Source organism: Sylvia atricapilla, chromosome 2, assembly GCF_009819655.1.
Source record: "Sylvia atricapilla isolate bSylAtr1 chromosome 2, bSylAtr1.pri, whole genome shotgun sequence".
NCBI classification, from domain to species: domain Eukaryota; kingdom Metazoa; phylum Chordata; class Aves; order Passeriformes; family Sylviidae; genus Sylvia; species Sylvia atricapilla.
In genome coordinates this window covers 90970095-90985099 of record NC_089141.1, presented here as the reverse complement: position 1 = coordinate 90985099, position 15005 = coordinate 90970095, and the positions used below count along the sequence as shown (strand labels likewise).

Here is a 15005-nt window from a genome sequence, read left to right as displayed (position 1 = left end):
CCATGTATCTAGGAGACATCTGATGGACTGCAGCAGCCCACAATGGGAATGTGAGTGCAGATTTGGCAGAATCGGAAAGCATCATCCTATTTACTGATAATGACATGGAAGTCAAAAGAAATGCGACTTTGATCTTTAAATGTGGAGTTATTTTCACAACACATTTGCAACAGTTGGAAGAATTTAGTTTTTATTTCCAAGTTCAATACTGCCATCATATGAATTGTTAAAAACAGATGTGTGTTTTTAGTTGAACCACTTCATTCCTAATGATATAAATGCAAATCAAGTATCTTCTGCATATTATACCTTAAGTCATTTCTCTAGGCTGTAGCCATAGCTATTCCCTGTGAATAAATTCACATGTTGCCAAGCATGCCATCATTGTTTCTGGTCATGATGAAAAGGCCACTGAAGTGCATCACAGACAAATTTGCCTCAGGGCAAAATCCCATTGCCCTGGTTCCAGACAGGACAAGGTTTAATTTTCACAGTAGCCAGAAGGGATCATGGCTCAGGCCTGGAGGTAATTCTGTACTACCTCGCATAATTTTCTGGGGACAGAGTCCCTTTCTGGTATCCAAGCATGGCCACATGGTGGGGTGTTGTCAGGGGTTTCTATGTGGTGAGAACTCGCATGTGAACTGTTCGCCTCTTAGACACTTTGTTATTAATGATGTCGCTGTTACTCTTCAGTTTTTTATGTCATTGCTGTTTCCAGTAATTATTCTTGTCTGAACCCATGATCTTTACCATTTGAGCCTCCAATTCTCCTCTCCATCTCCCTGCAGGGAAAGAGAGGGGATACAGGGGAGTGAGCACGGGGCATGCGGCTTGGAGTGTTTAATTTGGAACACTAAATTGGGGAACCATTCCTAAACCGTGACACACATCCAGTGTCAGGAGTTATGCTTTGTCCTGCCTCTAGCCCTATTACAACACTTTCATTTCACCTCTTGGCTGGATGAGCCATTGCAATCTCCTTTTCTCCTTCCTCTTTGAACTCCTCCTCACCTATACTGGCAGCTGTAGAGAGAAGTGGGATTTCTCCTCCTGGTGCATGTTAAAGGTCAAGAAAAAATTGATTGAATTTGGCAGGAAAAAACAGCTACCCTCTTTTTATCTCCTTAAAGAAAGGCAACACTGTGACCTTCAAAGTGTAAATTGTCACTAGGAAATGAAAGGTATCAAAATGATTTTTCTTAAAAGTATTACACCCCTTCATGGGCTCTTGTTTCATCTGGCCACATCTGGCCCTTGGATGAGAGATGCCCCAGCTGTTCATGGATAAGAGAACCTATTTAAAAAGGAAATATTAATGCAATTAGAAGGCTAAAGATAGTAATGATTTACTTACATGTGTGAAGATGTGACTTTGAGATTGGAAGAAAAAAGAATGATCAAAGTAGAATTTAGAATATACTAATATAATTTATAATAGCATGTTTTGGAGAGTAATACTGGAAATTCTCACCAAGTTTGTACCCTTCAAATTAGAAACACTGCATAAAATGTTCCAGTCCTCTGCTAGTCCTAGTTTAGAACTAGAAAAAAAAGGAAACTATGATGATTTTCTTAAGTTACTTCTGTAACAGAAAATCTTTTCTTCCTGGACTATGAAAGAGAACTCCCTGGCTGCTTTCTAAATTGTATAGAAACAGAACCTCCCAGAATATTTCAGATTTTAGTTGCTATCTAGTTAGTTGGACTTTTACTGTTTCAGACATTCTATCTAGGCATTAAAGCCTACTAAAAATATGCTAAGTTTTACTAAAATGGTTTCAAACACAGCATGAGGGCAACCTCATTACATTTGAAACATTGCCATACCATAATATCCTGTAGAGAGTTTACAAAAAGATGGTGCAGTCAGAGTATTTCCTACTTTTTCTGTGTCTTTAACCATATATTTATGATTCAAATGAAGTACACTACTTCCCAGCACACTGCTTTATGTCACAGTCTTTCTGAGAATTAATTTATGTTATTCTTTTGAGTCCATTTTCAATTTCACCATTCAAAAAATTTGCTGTTGATTGACCTTAGGAAACTGTTCTGTTTTGCTTCTACCCTTTCTTTTTTAATAAGCAAGGTTTTAATCATTACTCACCTTGAGTACTCCTCCAGATATCTTACTGAGATCCGTGGAACTATTCATAGCCAATGTATAAATAAGTAGGATGCAATTCGACCTTCAGTCATCTCAAAAAATATTCTCCAATCTAATTATAAAGAGAAAATTCTGCTGTAAATTTAGGAGCAAAAATACTTTAAAATTACCTCTGACAAATAGCGTCTAGTGCTTGCAGCTGAAACTTAAACTTTTTTCTTGCTATGATAGTTATTCTCTGTGTAGCTCTGTTATGTGAAAATTTGAGATGTTTGCTGAAGCAGTATATTTTTGGCACTTATGAGTTGCTGCTGTTTTGACATCTTTCCAGACTGTAGATGCTGCTGTGTTTCTTGGGGCCTGGGAACTCACCTAGAAATGAAATCTCTTGCTGAGGATTCCCTTTACAAAACAAGTTGCTGAAATAATTGGTTTAGTACCTCCTGGACTGGCTTCAGCTCTGAAAATACTCTGAAAATAAATCTGCTTGCTTGCTTTTTTTCCATTTAAAATTCCAGGTGGGAGGTGAATATAACTGTGTATTGGCTTTCTTTGGCATTATCACTGTTAATTAGTATTGTCATGATGTTTCCATTTTCAGAGCATTGCAGAAATGCAGCACCACAGACTGTGCCCATTTTCACTTAAGCCAACCTCCCTAAAACATTGCTTAAATTGTGAATTGCTTATGGGAGCAATCTGTATTTGTCCTCATACATCACTGGTTGGTTCCAGAGCTTTGATTATAAGATATCCTAACTCTCCTTCACACCCAGAGCAAGAAAGTCTTATTCAAGAGGGAAAACTCAGAACCCTAAAGGATGAAGGAAAGAAAATACTCAGGGAAAAGGTTTCTAATATGGCAAATTTTTTCAGTGAATTTGAATTACATATATCCTTTTAAGGCACTGAGGAAACAGCTTCTGTGAGATAGAGGACATTGCAGAAATTATTAATGCTAGCTGATATTTAATCTAAATTCCTAATTTAAACAGAAGTGCTGGGTGAAATTCATTCCAGATATAATATGATATAATTTAATTTACTTCAAACACCTGCTTCTGTCAAAGCTAGTCTGTTTAAGGAGTAAAAATAACTGAGTAAAGAAAACTTTTAGAACATCTTGGAGATGTTAACATAAGATATTATTATTGGAGTAAGCTTGTTCCTATTTAAGTCAAATAAAGAAGCTTGTAATTCTCTAAAGCTCAGATGGGATTACTGTGAAATAACAGGGCAGTACTGCTATTCATAAATCAGAAAAAGGAGAAAGGTGACAATTAATTTAATACAGACAAGTGATACCAAATGGAAAAAAGTGCTTGAAATTAAAAGGTGAAACAGAAGGGGATATGTCCAAAGAAAAAGAGAAAGACTATAAAATATTGTTTCAAACCTTCTTTATAGAATATATGCAAGGAAAACAACAATGAAAGAGGGTAAAATAAAAAGAAATAGGATTGTAAGTCTGATTGTAAGACATCAGTGAGTCTAGGAAAAAAAATTCCATTCTGAGTGAAATGGTAAATATGGACTTAATCCCATGGCATATTCAGCTGGGTGCTGACATATTTTCTTGGCTCTTAGGAATACCATTAGCAGTTAAAAGCGTACCTAAATGAAACTTACGCTGAAATTCTTCAGTGAAGAAGGATAGACTTGAATTTAAATTCTGAGGTTTTTATTAGGATTATAAATTAGCTAAAGTCTGGACACACTGATAGTGGATACTAACAAAAAGAAATAACTGAGTACAGATGGAGAAAATGCAATAAACACTTGTTAGCTGTGTTCTTCAGAGCAAGTAGCAAAAAAGCCATCCATTTCAGTGAGCTTCAGGTCAGAGCCTGTGTTTTGATGCGTAAGGCACACAAGTTCCCAATGTGCTTATACTCATTGCAAGTACATTTTGTGAGCTTGAAGGAGAAAAGACCTGTAACAAACCTTTGCATGAAGGCACAAGAGCTGCAAGAACTTGAAACTGAAGTACTTTTTAAAATTGAAGCATGTAGGCAATTCAGGAAGTGGAAGTGGAGTTTGTTTTTCAGATAAAACATTTACCTCATTGTCTCTGTCCTCAATTTGCGAATACAAAGGATGAAAAACTAGCAGAAAATTACCAACGGTGAGAGAAGCCATTACAGTCTGGTGGAAGGAAGTATTTGTTTCTTCTCAGTGCATGATTAGGGTACATTGCATGATTAGTACATTGCAGAACTTCTTCCCTTGTGGAGGTCAAAAGTTAAAAAAAAAAAAAAAAAAAAAAAAAAAAACAACAACAACAACAACCAGATTAGACTAATTAAAATCAGAAAGTCTCAAAGCTGCTAATTCTGGACAGCATTTACCTGGAAAGAGTTCCTGTACACTTGCTCTGTTTCCCACTTGAAGCCTCCTCACCTCTGTGAATGGAATGGTTTTATGATGCAGCCCCCAAACTCCTGAAGTTACACACAATCATAAACTGAAACTTGGGCCAGTTCACCTTAAAGCATTAAGTTAACAGGTGTGGCATTTCAGAAGATAAAAATGACAGCTCACTTGTCCCTTCTGTGGGATACTGAGAATTTGAGGCAGTCAGGGTAGGAGGTGACTGTAGAAAGGGGCTGCAAAGGTCCCCAGATTCTGGCCTGCCACATCCTCCAGTACAAAGGTACTAAACCCACATGACTCATATGGAGTCTAACAACTGTTCAAGGAATTATATTTCAAGCTGTAGGCGCTCTCTTGCTTCCCAGCTGGAAGGATCATAAAACTTATATTGTCATGATCCAGGTAGTTGAAAGGGGAAAAAATTAAGTATTGTGGATTCCAGAAGCAGTATAATATATACTGGATTTGAGCAAAGAAATATAGAGATAGTAGCTAGAGATTTTAGACTGGAAATTTTTTTCAAAATCTGCATAACTTGATCTAAACTTAGGCAGGTAGATGTTGGGTCTTAAACTACCTGATTAGTGGTGGTAATTTATGATTCTGGTCCTTGTAGCTCCCCCCCTATCTGGTCTTCTATTTCTGAGAGACTTCTCTGATCAGCTCTTTGTCTCCCAGGCAAGATAGGTGTCTGCTTGTACCCCATTTGTTTCATATAGGGAATAAAAACAAATCACAAGAGGCTACAGAAATAAGTAGTTTATATTTTCACCCTGCTAAGATAAATATTAACTCTCAACCCTCACATGTTTTCAGGAGATCTGGCCCTGAATTTATCAGGCACTTGAAATAAACTGTTAACTATTAACCAGTAGATGGAGGCTGGTTTGCTTACATTCTGAAATCAGTTATTGCTGAAGAATGAGATGATTCATCGCCTTGACAAACTCAGCTGCTGATGGCAGAAAAAAGATTAGCCTCTTCTGAGAGCAGTTATCAGTATCTAGTCTTTGTGCATATTAATTGCATTAACATAACATGATAAATGCAGAAAATTAACTGTTCATCAGGGTCACTCAGGGGCTAACAACACAGCCTCTAGTTTTGACATAATTTATTTGTATTAGCAGAAGTGTATTCTAGCCTTCTTTACAGTTCCCTTTTTGCAGAAAACACTGAGGCATTGAGGCGCTGGAGTGTGTCCAAACATGGCCAATGGAGCCCTTGAAGGGTCTAGAAAGTAAGTCATAGGAGGAACAGCTGAGGGAGCTGGGGTTGTTCAGCCTGCAGAAAATGAGGTTCAGGGGAGATATTATCACTCTACAAGTACCTGAAAGGAGGTTGTAGTGAGGTGAAAGTCTCCCACATAAATGACAGGATGTGGGAAAATTTTCTCAAGTCGTGCTGGGGAGGTTTAGATTGGATACTGAGAAAAAAATTCTTCACCTCAAGTGTTGTCAGGCAGTGGAAACAGGCATCCCTGGAGATATTTAAAACACATGGCTTAGTGATGGACTTGGTAGTGCTGGGTTAACAGGTAAACTCAATGGTCTTAGATCTCTTCCAGCCTAAATAATTATATGATCTGAACTGAGCTATGGATACATTGTGTACCTTGTCCTAAAAGCAGCCTGTTGGCTTCCGCCTGTGAGACACACTTCTTCCTCAGTTCCCAGACTGAATGGTTTGGGCATATGCTATACAGTCAATGAAAAGAGGTGGTTTTGAAGGCCTTCTGTAGGAGAGAGACCCTGACAGGTCTAGGTCCAAGGGTGAATGATTTCTCATTTATTAATAATAAAGTTCATCTACTACTGCATTACCCCTTCAGTTAAATCTGGTGAACATCCTTTGAGTTTCTGCTTTGTCTGTTCTGGACATGAATAGATGAAAGAACTTGAAGCAGGGGGTTATCTTTTAGAAGACAGATATACTTTCGGAAAATATCCTTGCAGAAACAAAAATTTAACTTGGAGCTTAGTCTCATACTACATGACGTGGGAATTTTGCAGATTCGTGTTGTTGTGCCTGGAAATATTAAATACTCCAGTTATAATAGGATGTTCAGAACGTGTCTGTGTTATGGGGCATGAGGGCATCTTGCTGTTGTTGAGTCTGGATGCTTAAAAAATTGTGTCCCAATTTTATAGCTGAAGCTTAATTCCTGCCCCGTTGCTGTTTGTTTTTCTATGTAAAAGAAAACTTGATGTTCAGACAGGAGGGAGCAGGTGCAATCTCAGGTTAGTGCCTTTATCAGGATAAGGAGGAAAACGAAGACTGCAGGCGTGCATACAAGTATATATGCCACAACACTGTCGGCACAGCCAAAAACTGGAGGGATTACTTCTGAAACAAGCTCTTGCAAAGAAAAAGATGTGATTGCCATTTCTCTCAGCTGTATTTTTTTTCCCCCCAAATCTCCCATTATGTGATATTAATGTTTACCTTACAAAGTCGGATAAAACATACTGCCTATCATTCGAATGCTGGGGATATGCCCGGTCCCGTAGGAGTCTGGAAAACTGAAAAGGCTGTAAGATAATCTGTGAAGTGCACACAGCGGGGGCGGCAGGAAGGTCCGGGAGATGCCGGGGTCTGTGCCCGGGCCGGCGGGGCTCCGGGGCCGGCAGGTGGCGGCACGGGCTCCTGGCACCGGGAGCGGCCGGACACGGCCCTCGGCCCGGCTGTCCCCCCGCTGTCCCCTCGGCTGTCCCCGCGCTGTCCCCTCGGCTGTCCCCTCGGCTGTCCCCCCTCTGTCCCCCCTGCTGTCCCCCTGGCCGTCCACTCGGCTGTCCCTCCGCTGTCCCCTCGGCTGTTCCCCCGCTGTCCCCCCGCTGTCCCCCCGCTGTCCCCCCGCTGTCCCCTCGGCTGTCCCCTCGGCTGTTCCCCCGCTGTCCCCCCGCTGTCCCCTCGGCTGTACCCTCGGCTGTCCCCCCGCTGTTCCCCCGCTGTCCCCCCGCTGTCCCCCCGGCTGTCCCCCCACTGTTCCCCCGCTGTCCCCCCGCTGTCCCCCCGCTGTCCCCCCCGCTGTTCCCCCGCTGTCCCCCCCGCTGTCCCCCCGGCTGTCCCCCCACTGTTCCCCCGCTGTCCCCCCGCTGTCCCCTCGGCTGTCCCCTCGGCTGTCCCCTCGGCTATCCCCCCGCTGTCCCCCCGCTGTCCCCCCGCTGTCCCTTCGGCTGTCCCCCCGCTGTCCCCCCGGCTGTCCCCCCGCTGTCCCCTCGGCTGTCCCCCCTCTGTCCCCCCGCTGTCCCCTCGGTTGTCCCCTCGGCTGTCCCCCCGGCTGTCCCCTCGGCTGTCCCCCCCGCTGTCCCCTCGGCTGTCCCCCCGCTGTCCTCCCGCTGTCCCCCCCGCTGTCCCCTCGGCTGTCCCCCCGCTGTCCCCTCGGCTGTCCCCTCCGCTGTCCCCTCGGCTGTCCCCCCTGCTGTCCCGGGGTTCCGCTCCTTCCAGCCTTCTAACCCAAGGAACCGACAGAAGTAGGGCGGGAGGAGCCCGGCTGCCCACACGTCTCTCGTGTTCCTCCTCACAGCATTTCCCAACACAGCGCCAGGTCCCGAATACGAAACGGCTCCTGGAAAATTCAGGCTAACCGTGGAATCCTACTGAGGCATGGAGCACATGCGTCTTGCTGTCCTGCAAGAGATCCCCGCTGTGCCTGAGGGTCTGTGTGCTCAGGCCCTTGAACGAACAGGAATGTGGGTGAGGAGCAGTGAGACAGAGCAGTCCAGCTGCTGATGGCCAGGGTCAGTCCTTCTGAACACCAGGTGACTGCTAGCTAAAGTCATGCAGCTAAGGGAAATGTGAGTGCCATGACCCAAGGAGGAAGGGGGACCTTGCTGTAGGCTCAGGGATTAAAGCATACTTCCCATGGAAATCAAGTGGCTGTAGAAACCATATCTAATGGAAAAGTTATTTATAGTATTTTAACTTGCCACCTCATTAAATTTAAATAAGCTGGTGCAATGCTACAGGTAGCAGTACCTTCGGCAGAGCTCCCATCGCTGCGTGGAGGCCGCCAGCCCCTCATGGGCCTGCTGAGCCTCTGCGTGGCTTTGCAGAAGTGCCAGCCCCACTTCATGGGGAGGGGACAAGGGATAAATACTGACACATGCTTGTCATTATTATTGCTGTTTCCCAGCAGCTAATAGATGAATTACTGCAAAGAGTCGGGGAAGTCTCTTTGCTCTGAAGGCTCAGGAGATTGTCTGTCTCTTAAGTATTTCCTCACTACACTTTGCTCTCTAACTGCTTAACCTGAAAGCCCAAACACATAACAGTTGTGTGAATGCAATAAGAAAGATTTTACTCAGTGGTGGAGTCACAATCTTACATTCTGAAGAAGCTAGCAAATGAAGGGCATGAGAACCTGATGATCAGCCTCAGCAGCTGCGTTTTCATCAGCCTTGCTCCTGGAGAGGGAGACCTAGAGCTGCCCAGAGTCTGTGTCCAGGGCCGCCACGGCTGCAGCTGCTCAGAGGGTTTCACACAAAGGGAGAGCTGTCACTGGCCGCTGAGCCCTGGTGCAGTTCAGTGCTGGTCTCAGCAATGCTGAGATGTGGACTGGGTGAGCAGGAGCTGCTCACACCCCTGGTGTGCCACTGGAGGACTACAGAGCTTGTAATTCCACTCTCTCTAATTAAGCAAACATCAGCATCTTGAAACTGCATGGTATTGTGACAAATAAGGACCAGCATTTATCCTGTTGGGATACAGTTCTGCTACCATTGCTCTGAATATGAATTATTCTACCCACAAATTAAACTGAAAGCTTATCAAAGCAAGAAATGCTTGACATAGAAGAATGATTCAAACAGAAGAGATTACCTAGGTTGTCCACCCTCTGGAAAAGCTCTGCTGATAAGCTCTGTGAAGATACTGTGGTGGAGATGGAGGGTTTCTTACCCTAAAAAAGCCACAGCGTGAGTCCAAAAATAATTTGTATTGCAGTCATACTGCACTAAGATGCTGACATTCTTACAATATTGCTGTTCATGTTCTCTGTCACTGCTGGAGCAACCAAGAATGTTCTGAGCCTAGAAGATAGATGGCTTAGAGGCCACCACTGAAATTATAGAGACAAAAGATGGTATATTATTTTTAGGCCATTCATGAAATGGTGAATTGATGCCTTCTTTTGTAAAATCATATGGTCCCACTAATAAGAAAAGTGCCATTAAGTCAACAATACAAATACGCTGCCTGGTAGAAATTACTTCCCGTGTTTTCTGAACCAGAAGAAGGGAGCTGCCTTCTTCTGGTTCAGAAGGCAGAGGGCAAGAGTCAGCTGATGGTAAGGAATTAGTCACAAACCCAAGAGCCATGCAGTGTATGCAAGCGTCCGGAGCCCGTGGCCATAGCCCTGTGGTTGTCATGACAGCCCAGAGGCTGCTGCTGCCTGGGGATTCACCAACCACTGTGAGACCCTCTGCACACTCTGGAAATGGATGCCACGGGAAGAGTGCCCACTGCAAGATCTCAGCTTTCAAGCTGGGTGCAAACAACCAGCTCCATGTTTACAGTGCTGAAATAAGACAGGTTTCCTCCTTCAGTCACTTTTTTCTGTCCTGCTTTTACAGTAAATACTCTGTCATAGCACACTCTTCCCAATGATTCTTTATATAAAAAAGCAATAGAAGTGTCATTGTACTCAGAAAATGTTCACATGTGCTGTCAGATGCTGTTAAAATCATACTCACTTTCTGGAAAAACTTATTTGCTATCTGTGTCTGACGAGCATAGAGACTGACAACATTACTTAAAGACATGAAAACAAATAACCTCCTTTTTAAGTGCATGTTATATTCCCTGTTTCCACTCTCATAGTCATGCTGGCTCAGCATATCCCTCTTCTCCCTTCTATGCATGCATATACCTTGCTTAAGCCTATTTTGAACAAAACCTGTGTCAGGTGTCCTGTTTCTTCCCACTGGGTTATTTTCAGGTTGTGTGTTCTCAGCTGTGCTGTGAGTGCTGTGGGTGCTGCCATGAGTATTTTTTTCCTCATGTGCTTACACACGTGTACAAACTCTGCTTTTTCTCTCCAACAGCGGGTGACAGCCTTGGCATAGTTGCTCTGTGTGCAGGCTGCCAGAACTGCCCATCCTGGGGCTGTCCAGAAAATGAACATAGACTTCTGTCAGTCCTTCTCCAGTCTGCCCTTTTCCCCTGGCACTGGTAAACCCCAGGAGGGCAGCATGGCAGCTGCTGAGCCCAGCTCTGCACACCTAATGCCAACAAAGAGCCCCTTTGTGTGGAGGAGGTTCGTCACCAAGATGTGCCAAAGCCCTTTTCTGATGCCTGAGCCCTGCACAGTGGCCAGGGCAGAATGAAAACCCTCGAGGCTCCAGAGCAGTGTCCTGCTGGATGGATACTGCCTTGGCCACAAGAATCACAGAGGCCTTCACCTTGCAGGAAACACCTGATGATGTTTCTATGGCTTTGAGAAGAAGAATTTGCCCCTACATTCAGTGCACAGTCTGTGGGAATGAGCGGCTGTACTGGATTAGGCTGTCAAGAGTGAAGGTTCTCAAGTCAGCTTCCAATTACTTTGTCAGCCACCAAACCACATTTTTCACCTCTATATCCCTTGCTTCCCAAATCATGATTTCTCTTTCAACACCACGTCAGTATATCTATAATAACAAAACATCTATTCATTGTTTCTTCATATATCTTCAGAAACTACCTTCTGACTGGATTAAGTACTCTGATAGCATGAAAAAATACAGCCACTCATATGATAAGAAAACACACAAACTCTAATTTAGCTGTGGTCTAAATATCCTACTGTCTTAACCCTACTCTGAGTAGATGCCTTGAATTGCAAAGGTTGCTGTAAAGAAGCAGCAGCAGGGGGTCAAAAACAAGCTGAGGATTTCCTTTGATGCAAACTGTGATGCTGAGAGTTTTAGGAGGTTTTGGGTTTTCTTCCCCATTTTTAAATATGCGTAATGTTAGTATTGTGGATTCTTCATGGTATTTCAGTGGTTGCTCACAGTGAGTAAAAAGCTCTCCATGGCTGCTACAGGGCTCTGTGGAGCAGCTTCTGCCAAGGCACAGGAGCCCACTGACACAGCCAGTCAGAAGCTTTTCCAAGAGGTGAACTGCCTTGTTTTTAATTTATCAGTGATGTCCTTATATCAGTGGGACAGTTAAAAAGAAAAGCTGCTTTTACTTCTGCTGCCTTGAAATCTAGATCCCAGTCAAAATCAGAAAATGACAGAAAAAGCAGATTCTCAGTAAGGCACAGTGTAGTGTTGCAATCCTTTAGAAATAAAGCAGTGAAGCAAAAAGCTGAAAAGTTGCTGTACTTTCGAGGAATCAGTGTCTAACACCTGCAGTATTGTAAATGTTGATACAACCCAAATAGTCCCAATGCAATAGCTCTTCTACACCAATGGAGATTATTAGACAAGTCTTTTGAAGTTAAGTAACTTCTACATGGAGCATTTTGAAGCCTGTAGGCATATATCTATGTGAGAACAAAAATAACACTGAAGAAATTAAATTTTGCATGAGTTTTTTGGAAAAAAGATCTACTTTTTTCCATCATGAAAAGGGATGATTGAACATTTTCAGCTTGGAGGCAAGCTTTTATCAGTGGTATAAATATTAGCACAAAAATAATCCATTTGTTTCAATTTTATTTAGTAATTAAAGGCACATACTCCAGTCAAAAAATATAGAACATTGAGAGCAACAGGTTTTACTTTGATACCTAAAACTACATTAGTACATCAAATAGTCTTGGTAGGGCCAGTAAGATATTTGTTGCCTTCAATTACTAGTTGTAAAGACTATATTAAAGTGCATCCCATAAGACCAAGCCTATAGCTTTTGGGGTGGTATTCTTTAAGAGACTCTGGCTGATTACTCATTTCTAGGTTTGCTTTCTTCCTAGCCCAATACTATTTTCACTAAAGAGAAAAAATTATGAGCTTGAAAGTTATTTCCTTTAAAACCACAGAACAAAAATTCAGGGAAAGAAAAAATGCCTATGTGTGTGTTTTCTCTAACACAAGGGAGTTCTCATCCAGGGCAGATACTCCCTTTTTATATAGCTATGAGAGGGGATGTAAAAGTAAAAATTACCCTGTGTAAAACATGTACATTAATCAAACCCCATGCAACCTGAGCCATGGAAAGAGTAAGAGGAGCAGAATAAAATGCATAGTATTTCATACTGATCAAAATAAATTGTTCCATGTCTGTTCAACCAAACTGTATGTGCCAGTTTCTGAAGGCAAAATGAAGTAATGATACTGTAATGAATATATTTAATTTACTTTTCATTTTTCTTATAATCTTCAATCTTTGAAATGCTTTGTTAAATCCCCCAAAGCTCCATATATAATGAACTTTTGATAGTTGAGGTTACAGACCCATTCATGCGATGAAGCCAGGGTTACAGAATGTCTCTATTAATTTTTGCAGGAGCAGCACTCTGCAGTCTTTCCTGCTCTGCTGAACACTCCTAATTTTGATTAATTCCGTTGGCACTTTAACCTGAAGGTGTTGCATATAGGTAAAACCTTACAAAGGGAAGGCCTTGTAAAATCATGGCTCAGGTCTGTTACTTTGCCTAAGTAGAAAATGACTGTGGGAAAGAGACTCCGCTGAATTAGAGGTAGAAAAACAGGCTATATAACCATTATGCGTTCACATCATGGTGTATGTTGGTTGGTTGAATTATGTTTGTTATGATTTAAAACTATGTAACTGATAACTGGCTAACTGCTTTAAAAGGCCTGGGTTTTTCAATAAAGCAGCTCTCCTTTGCACCTGCCTAGGGACTGCATCACTACGGACTCTCACCTCACATGAAGGTATTTTAAAAAAAGGGGGGGATGTTGCAAAGTCTTCAATAGTTTGTTGGTAATAAGCCCTCCTCACCAAAACTTCAGAAGTTACTTTGTTTGTATTTTGTCACTATTCCATTCGTTGGTTTATGACTACAATAAAGAGAATAACAAAGGTGTAATCTTCAACAGTTTATTTGACAATCTAAAAGGCACCGTATACAGGCTAATGACCGTGATATTTCACAAATTTTACTTGCATGCACTTCACAGGCTTAAATGGATCTGTCAACGATGCTGAATGTGATTCTGGAGCAGATTACTCGTTAGCCACTGCTCCCTCAGCTACAGAAAAAATACTTGTCCAGAAAGTCTGTGTTTCCAAAGGCTGAAGGAGAGGAGTGTGCAAAAAGAACAGGTAAGATAAAGACTCTATCTTCAGCAGGACTCAAATGAGATTAAGAAAGTATCAGACTAAGTTACACCCATTTTTCTCATCCTTGTAAACAAGGAAATGCTTCTACCAGAAGCTGGTCCCCCCTGAGACCTCTTCCACTACCAGTAGCCAGTTGGGAAACAAAGGGCAGATAAATAAAACTAGCTTCACAGGTTGTGGTCACAATACCAGTGACAGACCCATAGTGTGACACCTCTGGTTCCACAAAGCACAGAAGGCATCAAAGAACAAGCTTGGGTAATTTCCACAGGGCAGGAGTTCCTCCACTCACCCAAAAACATGATACTGCATTGCCTGTTTCCCTGGTCAAGCATGCTTCTTCTTCACCAAACTATTTTAGGAACGTGTTCTGGAAAACCCGAAGCATTTCTTCCACACTACCTCAGCTTTCCAAGGAATGAAGAACAGCTTCTTTTTCCTAGCTCGCTCAATGGCATCCGGATGCTTCCTAGAAAGTGTAAAAAGAAGCGTTTGTGTCCCCAGCCAACCTCTGAGGACACCTGGTCAGTGCAACTGTTCGGGCATTAGGGTTTCTATTTTGCATGTCTTTGGCCAAATGTTCAAGGCAACATACCCATGATGGCACGCTCACAGCTCTTTGCCAGCCTCTAGGATGTATAAAGCATGAGCAACTGTGACCAGCTGCACTCCCATCCTACTCTGTGGACACCAAAAAATGCAGAACCTGAAACCTAGCAAATGGATGTATTCCAGGGATTTGTATGAAGAAATGGAATCTTTACTCCATGAGATTCTTGCATAAAGGAATATTGTAGGAAGGTTTTGCAGCATAGATTGATAAAATGAAGTTTGATGACACTAAGTGGTAGACTCTAAATAATTTTTTAGATCTGTAACAGTTTGCTAATTACTTATACAACTTTTTTATAATAATTAGCTAATTCTGTTTTTAACTCTGATGATAGCACACAAGCAAATTTTGTGTGTAGCAGTCACTTGAAAATTCAAATTTAACCTCATTTCAGATTGATTTTATTAGCCTTTGCTTCCTTTCTCTTGCAAGTTTTGATTAATGACAGAACAGCTCCTGCAACCCTGTGGTTTTTAAGTTTCTTTTACTGCCTGTTGTGTGAAAGTTCAGCCAATAAATTATTTGCTTCCTTTTCTTTCTCTGTATATTAGTTTGCTACCAAAAAAAAAAAAAAAAAAAAAAAGAAAAAAGAAAACAACAAATGGACACAAAACTAGTCAGAATTTCTCTTCATGAAAGCTGCTCCTAAATCATAAACCCCTTAGTATTTTGTCATTC

General features: G+C 42.3%; 1 long non-coding RNA gene across 1 annotated transcript; it reads right to left on the bottom strand.

Moving 5' to 3' along the window:
• Positions 1-248: 248 nt before the first annotated feature.
• Positions 249-5170, bottom strand: LOC136374562 (uncharacterized). Its single transcript, XR_010745921.1, has 3 exons — positions 5061-5170; positions 2111-2222; positions 249-785 (listed from the first exon to the last, which is right to left on the bottom strand). It is a non-coding gene; the product is annotated as an uncharacterized lncRNA (long non-coding RNA).
• Positions 5171-15005: the final 9835 nt, after the last annotated feature.